Below are 9177 nucleotides of genomic sequence, written 5' to 3' on the forward strand. Positions count from 1 at the left end.
TTTTTTTTTGAAGTGCCTCACTTATTAGATAGAAGCCACATTAAAAGATTCAAATGTCTAAAAATACTGTTTGGCAGGGGAGATGAAGTATATTAGGAATAAGCTCCCCATATTTCCAAAATTACCTGTGTGTTTGTATGTGTGTGTGTAAACATGCACATGTGTATATAAGCATGCAAATGCCATTTCGCTTATATTACCTTTCAAAAAGTAGAAATCTTGAGGCGCCAAGGTGACTCAGTGGGTTAAGCATCTGCCTTCGGCTCAGGTCATGGTCCCAGGGTCCTGGGATCGAGCCCCGCATCGGGCTCCCTGCTCCGCGGGAAGCCTGCTTCTCCCTCTGCTTTTGCCCCTCCTCCCCGCTTGTATGCTCTCTCTCTCTCCATCATTCTCTCTCTCACTCAAATAGATAAATAAAATCTTTTTTAAAAAAGTAGAAATCTTGTATGCAAAATTTAATTTGTGCTGAGATCAATTAGGATACTAATTTGTCCATTTATCCAATGTTCAAACTAGTCGTTACTGAGTACATATTATTTTATAAACAAAGAACAAAGTATGTTAGTGGATGAAACACAGTATAACTCACGACGGTAATGGTTGAAGCATGAATGCCATGAGGAGAAGACATAGAATATAAACCAAATATCTGGTGACGTGGAAAGCCTGGTAGAGGAGATGGCACTAAATCTGGTGTGAAGGGTGGGAAAGGGGGAGAAACAGCGCATCTCAAAGAGAGGAACACTTTGAAAAGCAAAGCCACAGTCATGAAAGTCAGCCTTGGGGAAGACATTTCATGCCTTCCAGCTGTAGAGAGCTTCATATTCTATGTATATGCCCCTAATTTACAACCATATGCAAAACAAAGATAAAGGGCTAATATTATGACTTTTCCATACTTGTAGTTTGCAGTTAAACGAACTATCTACAAATCAAATGGCATAAGTTCAAATCAGAGTCTTCATATTTAACCCCTCTGGGCCTATTTTTTTAATCCTAATTAAAATGATGATTAAAAACTGGAACATACTTTGCCTTATTAAGAAAGTGAAATTTGAACAAGAACTTAAAAAAGGTAGGTCATTTGACAAATGGATGTTTGAGGGAAGAGTGTTCCAGAAAGAGGGAATACTACAGCCAAGGCTGTGTCTTGTGTGTGCATGGGGCCAGTAATCAGGAGAATAGTAGTGGGAAATTAGTGAAAGAGGTAACAGAAAACAGATCATATAGGGCCTGACAGACCATTGCAAGGACTTCGGTGTTTACTCTGAGTGAAATGGGGAGCCAGTGTAGAATATTGAGCACAGGAGAGACAAAGTCCGATTTGAGATTTAAAAGGATCACTGTGTTGAAAATAGATGGAGACAGAATTTGGGGGAATGAACAAAGTAGAAAATGGAGAACTCATTACTAGGCTATTACAGTAATCCAGGCAAGACATTTGGAGACTTGGACCAAGGTGATGGCGATGGAGGTGAAGAGCGGACAGGTTCTAGGTGCATTTTGAAGGCAGAGCCAATAGTATTTCTTTATGGATCTGGATTTAGAAAGAAAGAGTACAATCAAAAATTAGTTTTTTGACCTAAGCAACCGGAGGACTAAAGTTGCCATATACTCATGTGTGCGTGCACATACACACATATCTATTCATATATATGTTATATATGTATATACATTATACAGTCTCTTTATATATATATACGTACATATATATGTATGATCCACTGTCTATTCATAAGGTTATTGCGACGACATTAAATGATTTGGCACATGTAAAGCCCTTAGAATAGTGTTGGCATATAACAAATATCCAATAAATATTAGCCATTTCTCTTCATGTTTGCCTAACTCTATGTCTCTTTAGGGTCAAGTCAGTTATTTTCTTGTGGGACTTTGACTCATGCCTAGCTTCTGGATTAGACCAAAGATAGCATGTGACCTAGAAATTCATCCTCCTGAGTGGAAAAGAAACTGTAAAACTTTTCTTTAAGCTGTATTTCTTGGCAAATCTCTCAGAAAGAGCAAGAATTCACCTTCGGCGAGAAAATACAGGGGCCTTCCAGATAATAGCTCATAACCTGCTTCATCGATAGAACCCGAGTTTCACTGTCAACATCACAAAGGATTAGGAGAGAACGTGGGGGTTACTTGGGTCAGAAGGGAGGCCCTGACATGAGCCAAAAGATTAAACTGGAGCTGCAGGAAGTTCTGCAGCTTTTCACTTGAACAGAAAATTGAGAACTCAAAAAACTGAAAAACTCAAAATTTAAGGATCCAAATAAGCTGAGCAAAATGTCAGTTCCCAATCACAGACAACTAACATGGCCATTTGAGATCTCACCTATATCTTAGGAATAAACGTATTTGTATTTAATATGTAATTGTATTATTTATGTCAAATGAAGTCGTGTTTTTTTCCCATGCCTAGAGAGAGGTAGCTGGTTTAAAATCTTACATGGGAAGGCTGTGAATAACTTGACAAAATGACACAATGCTTGGAAACTTCACACATACGGTGTTGGCTAGATAAGCACTACCTCGAAGCTAGCAGGAAGGATCGGGGCACACTAGAAGGTTTTTATGAGGAATAGCTAGATCAAAACTACTGTGTGCTTTCTATAAATTATTATAAAATCAGAAGTAAGAAATTGACCCCAATTTGAGCAATGTGGAAAAGGAGCTGCAAATCAACAGCCAGCTAAAATTCATCCCACAATAGACATGAAACATTAAGTTGCAGAAGAAACCTCCAAAACTCTCTAGTTTTCCAGTGATGGGTATATTAGCAGACCTGCCTCGTAGGCAGTTTCTCCAGACTGTACAACGCTGAATCACATGTTTTTCTCTTGACATTTTAGTATCACGACAGGGGGTAAATTAAACTTGAACTACCTGCATAGTAGATTTTTGTTCAGGTAATTAAAGATAACAGCTGGAGTTTTGACTTCTATTGACATGTGTAGGAAGAGAAAGAAAAATGATCCTTGACCAACATGCTGGAATCCCAGTGGGGGGTAAAGTGGTTTCCACAGGTGTAATGATTAATCTGAGCTCAAAAGAGCTCTTGATTCTCTTACCTCTCTGTGGATTTGATAATTGTATGTTTCAAAGTATTCAACTATGACTGAGTTTACAAATAACATGGTCTTGTAGCAAGTTTGATCATCATGATTTATTTTTTAAATTTTCTGTGTCCAAAGAATTTAGAATATTGGCTTTAATAACCAACCTGGATGACCCAAAGCACCAATCAATACTACCCATAAATCTCATAAGTAGGACTATGAATGTGTATTTTTCTGCAGTTATAGAAAAAAAAAAAGAAATACAATGTTAACGTTAAGAGGAATTTACTGTTCTCTTTCCTCCTTCTCCCTCCCACTCCTTTTGACATCTAGCATTTCAGTTTTATTTGTACAACTAATCAGATGGTAAAGAAAGTCAAAACCCCAACCTGATTGAAATAGCTGGTGGAACGGTGACGCTGGAGTGAGGGCTGCCTTCTGGGTCATCGCCTTGCTGTCATCAAAAACAGCCCATCGACCACTTCATTTTAATTACAGCTCTTTGGGACTATTTTGGTGCCAGGGAAGATCCTGCACTTGTTTTATGAGGAACATGATTAAAGTTGTCATTCCTCACACATCCAAGTGCATGAAAGCAGAAAAGAATTGGTTGCTTTAGGTTCCTATTTAATGGAGACACCCCCCAAAAAAAGATTAAATGTAAATGAAGTCTATACACATGTTTAATCTGCAAAATGTTAGGGATTCTTTGAGGTGAAAAGGGTTATGTAAATGTAACTTGTTATCATTGGTTTTCTGAACAAATGGAGAAAAATGTTTGGGAAACAGATGATGAAAAGGAGTGCATGTTGTTGTGCTCTTGGTTGAATGTTCCCTTGACCCTGATGCTTCCCACATCTTCAGCATTCCCACACAAAAGTCAGCCCATTGCCAGACTGACATGTGTATAACTGATGGAAATTATTTACGCTACGTTTTGCGGCCATTGTAATTCTTCTGCTGTAAGGTCAGCTGTAACAGTGGGAGTGTTGCACACTTTTCAAGGGGAGCTGTGAAGGTGAAAGCTTCTGGATTCCACCGTAGAGAGATATTTTCAAATTTTTGTTTTATCATGCTTATTTCAAAAAGCACCAAGAAACTTAAATATCTCCAAATAAGAGAAAGATCATGGAAAATGTAAAATCGTATTTGCTAAGAATATCTATATCCAAACAAAATAACAAGCAAAGGAAAATTATAAAGTATCATTATTCAGTAAATTTAAATTAAGCACTGACTAAATGTTATTTAGTTTTTAGACACAGCAAACACAGATGAGTTAGACAAGGTCCTGGCCCTTAAGAATATAACTCTTTTGAAAGGTATGCATTTACGTTTTATAAAAGGAGAAAGAATTAAAATCTGAGTGGCTTGTGTTTAAGGTTATTTGTTGTTTTGACTAAGGCAGAGACTATCACTACAACTTTCCAATTACTGCTTTCCCACCAGGGGAGAAAAAGGCATGAAGAATGCATTTTAAAAAAAAAAGGACTCAGGTGGTAGAAGAGCCAAAATAAGAAAACCTAGAGTCAAAAATTCCTTTTCAACATGGGATTTGGTATTCTATGGTAAATAGGTTAAGAACTTTCAATAAACAACTTCAGAGTCAAAAAAAAACCACTTCTCCTGGTCCACAGACTTTAAATGTATTGACTTCTTTTCATTGCTCTGTCAAAAAAAAAAAAAAAAAAAAGTGATGCTAGTTTCCGATTGAATAAAGGTATGTGGTAAAGGTTCATAAATTACTGTTTCTCTTGGTACCAGCAGAGATGACACTGATAAATAAGGTAGGACCAATAAAAAACATTGCAGGCCAGAAAACATTTTGTTGGTGATGCAGTTAAAGAAAACTTATCTCAACAAGATCCAAGTAATTAGTCATCACTGTATCCTTGTGAGAGGTATGACCTAAAAGTATCATGCTCCTCATCTTTCTAAGTTCTTCATTGAATCCAAGCGGAGGTCAAATTTGAACTTGCAATGTCTATTTTCCATACTGTTGCATCTGCTGAGGAACTCAGCTATGAATTTAATGGTCCACATATTCACACAAGTCAAGATGTGAACACTTTGTGCATTTCCCTGCTCAGTTACTTTCAAGAACCCAGTTCAAAAGGATAGCGAAGCTTGGTTTCCTTCTTACTTCCAGCTGACATTAAAATGCAAGTCACCCAGTTCTTATGTTCTCCATGTTTACTAACTATACACATAGTTGGTTGGCTTAAATAAATAAACAAACCCTTACTTGTACATATAAATACATTTTAGGTATCCTCGTGGACCCAGGTAACTCAACAAGATCTCTCCATCAGTCAGTTTGACAGATCCAATAGTTAGATGTGAGATCAGAGTGCCTGCATTGTCTGCCTTGTATGCCTAAAATGCTATCATCACATGGTAAGTGTTTTCTTATTGCCTGTGATAAAATGAAGGTTTCCTCATTTCATTAAGTAGTTTGGAGACTGATCAGCATTTTTAGCAAGGTATTATTGAGGACAAAGGCAGATGAAAAGAAGGCCATGAAGGAAAATTACTACTCTTACTACTATAACTATGACCACTACTACTACGAACTAAGGGTAATCGAGTGCTTCCTACCTTCTAAGTGTTGTACATATATTATCCTATTTAATTCTTAAAATAACCTTACATGGTGGGTATGTATCATCCACTTTACAAATGTGGCAACTAAGGCACAGTGAAGCTAACTATCTTGTCCTAGATTACAATAGAGCCACTAAATAATGGAGGTAAATTTTCAGACATAGGAGGTCTAGCTCTACACTTAACCTTATTTTGTTTAAATCATTTGTAATCTATTTGATTTTGTCAACAAATATTAATAAGTATCCAGAACAATTGGTTTATGAAGAATAGAAACAGAGGACACCAAGTTTTTCTTCACATTTTTCCCCTGGACTAGCCTGCATTTCATAGGGAAGGACATGTGTCAGGTAGGCAGTGCAGATGGCTCATCTCTAGGCTCCTATGATATTGCTCAGAGCAAGGCAAATCAATATTTGGGCTTTTTTTCTGGTACCAGAATCATGGCAGGGAAGCTAAATACACTCTTTCTCATCATTTCCTTGGAAACACTACAAATAGTTCTGCCCAAAGCACATAAAATTAGGCTAACTGATCATTAAGTGATTGTTGGGGCCTCCTTCGATATGGGGGTGATGGAGACAAGACTCCTCAAGGTGAAGCTGTGAGAATAAAATACTTTAAGAGAAGGAACTACTACTTTCCGTTTTCTTTAAATTTTATTTTATTATGTTAACTATCATACATTACATCATTAGTTTTTGATGTAGTGTTCCATGATTCATTGTTTGTGTATAACACCCAGGTTTTATACTCCAATTTCCAAAGTCAGTGAAACCAGCGAAATGGCTTCCACATTTGTCAGATTCTGAAAATGAGGTCTCTATCGACTGACTTGCCCAAATTCACTGAATTAGCTGGTGTTAAATCTGTGTTTAGACCCAGATTGGGACAATCCCCAATCAGCACTCTTTCATAAAACAATTTAAAAGATATATCTATTTATATCCTATTGGGCACTTGGCATTTTATATATATACATATACATCATATATACACATATATGATTAGTAAGATGTTAATGTGTTTATATATATATGATGAATAAGAGGTCAAGAGTGGGCCTTTAGTGGCACTCTGACACTTCTCTCTCTCTCCCTCTCCTCTCATACTGTGAAATTATTTGCTTTTGTAATGCTGCTTCTACTTGTATCAAATACCAGAGTAACATACTGTCACTTCCCAAAACCTTCTAGCCAGAAAACTGGAGTCCAGGTAAACAAAGAAAACAACAAACCATCCTTAGTTTTCAGCTCCAAACAGAAATTAGATTGTTGACTTAAAATTACAAAGACAAAGACATATATCATAACAACCTGAAGTCCACAGTGGCATTAAGAATAAATGTTAGTACTAGATTGTAGGATGCAAAGTGAATGTTGGTCTCAGGGAGTTAAAAACCTAATGCAATTTAATTTTACAGCAGAAAATTCACAGTAGGCACTCTAGGCAATTAAAGAAACAAGTTCCTAGGGTACCATCTCAGAAACTGAACCTTACTCAGCCTATCAAGATAGGACATGAAATTACTTTGATTTAAAAAGTCATGATGGGAATAGACACTTATTACAAGTCATAAAAGACTGGAATGTCTAATTCCAATTCTGACAGTAAGATCCATTTAGATATGGCACTGCTTAATAATCTCGTCACTAAAACGTGAAGAGTTACTACTTACTCTGTACCTCAAACCATTTTAGATTCATACAAGCATGGTGGTTCAATAATGGTAAAATATATTCAAAGAATGAGTCACTCTCCACTCATCTCATCTGTAGCTGGTGGCTCTGAAGAAATAGCTTTTAATAAAATGTAGGGGAAGACAAAGTAGAAAAATTTTCCTCTTAGTCACCATTGCTACTTGGGGATTATGGACTTCTTATTCTTTTTTTTTTAATTTTACTTTTTTTCTTTCTCTCTCTCTCTCTCTTTTTTTTTTTATTCAATATGTGCCCTCTCGGGCTTCTTATTCTTAAAATATTTTGCCAAGGAACTATAGTCATCAACATTGATTCACTTCCAAATTCTCAGTAACTAGTTCTACTTGGGCAATTTATGACCTTCTATTCTTCCACACACCAAAAGGGAAGCAAAAAAAAAAGATAAACAGATGATGTATACAGTTTTTAAATGGAGAAGGAAGATGTGGGAGGTAGGAGATTATTCTTGGAAGAAAAAAAAACAACTTTAGTTGCTCCTTATCAATACTTCATCTAAAGTTTATCCCATCATTCTTTCATTCTGAATCACAAGTCTATAATTTATTGTCTTCAAAACACTTAGGTCTATTCAAAATTATAATGATTTGTTTACACATTATCTTCTCTTTGTGCTCACTTGAAAATTTGATCCTTGAGAGTCATGGACTTTTAATTTTTTTTTCTTACATCATTGTTTTTCCAGTTAATAATACCCAGAGTAGGAGCTCAAAAATGTATTGAGTGAACAAACAAACAACACATGACTATTTAATGCATTCAAGAGAAAAATTATGTCACAAATGAGGCTAATAGTTGCAAATAACCTCAGTCCTCAGTTTAAAAAAAAAATTGAAGTTTTAGGATCATGGCCTCAGTTTCTTACAAACTAATACATTGGTTTATCATGCATTGACCAACTAGAAAATATTTATATTTTAAATACAGTTAATTAAATTTTATCATATCAACTCAATTGAATGTTATGATGCTTTTAAAGTGTTAAGGTGAAGCCTTATGCAGCTAAATGGAAATGTGTACATACTATATTGATAAGTGAAATAACTACAGTGAAAAATTTTTGCCTGTTCTATAAAATCATAGGAATGGAAAGGAAGAAAATTAAATTTAAGTGGTTACCTTTGTTTTAGATGGTGCTGCTCAGGATGATTTCCTGTTTTGTTTTTGTTTTGTTTTTTTAACTTGTTAGTTTTGTAATAAAGCTTATTTATAAGTCAATCAGAGAAAGACAATTATCATATGATCTCACTCATATGTGGAATTTAAGAAACAAAACAGCATAGGAGCATAGGGGAAGAGAGGAAAAAATAAAAAAAGACGAAATCAGAGAAGGAGATAAACCATAAGAGACTCTTTTTTTTTTTAAACCATAAGAGACTCTTTTTTTAAATTTTTTTAATGGTTTAGATATTTATTTCTTTTTTTTTATTTTATTATGTTGTTAGTCACCATACAATACACCATTAGTTGTTTTTTTTTCAGTGCTCCACGCAGAATGTGCCCTCATTAATACCCATCCCAGGCTTACCCACCCCCCACCCCCCTACCCTCTAGAACCCTCAGTTTGTTTTTCAGGGTCCATCGTCTCTCATGGTGCATCTCCTCCTCCAGCTCCCCCCCTTCATTCTTCCCCTCCTGCTATCTTCTTTTTTATTTTCTTAACATATATTGCATTATTTGTTTCAGAGGTACAGATCTGCGGTTCAACAGTTGAAAAATTCACAGCGCTCACCATAGCACATACCCTCCCCAATGTCTATCACCCAGCCACCCCATCCCTCCCACCCCAC

General features: G+C 36.1%; 1 long non-coding RNA gene across 2 annotated transcripts in view; it reads left to right on the forward strand.

The window, feature by feature from the left end:
- Window positions 1-9177, forward strand: part of LOC141370143 (uncharacterized) — a 44943-nt gene that overhangs the window by 20433 nt on the left and 15333 nt on the right. For both annotated transcript variants that reach the window (XR_012373935.1, XR_012373936.1), the window contains exon 3: window positions 5334-5462. This is a non-coding gene — a long non-coding RNA (uncharacterized lncRNA). The remainder of the gene's footprint in view (window positions 1-5333; window positions 5463-9177) is intronic.

This window comes from Callorhinus ursinus, unplaced genomic scaffold (genome assembly GCF_003265705.2).
Source record: "Callorhinus ursinus isolate GAN/ISIS: 27379988/994484 unplaced genomic scaffold, GSC_fseal_2.0 scaffold27, whole genome shotgun sequence".
Taxonomy (NCBI): Eukaryota; Metazoa; Chordata; class Mammalia; order Carnivora; family Otariidae; genus Callorhinus; species Callorhinus ursinus.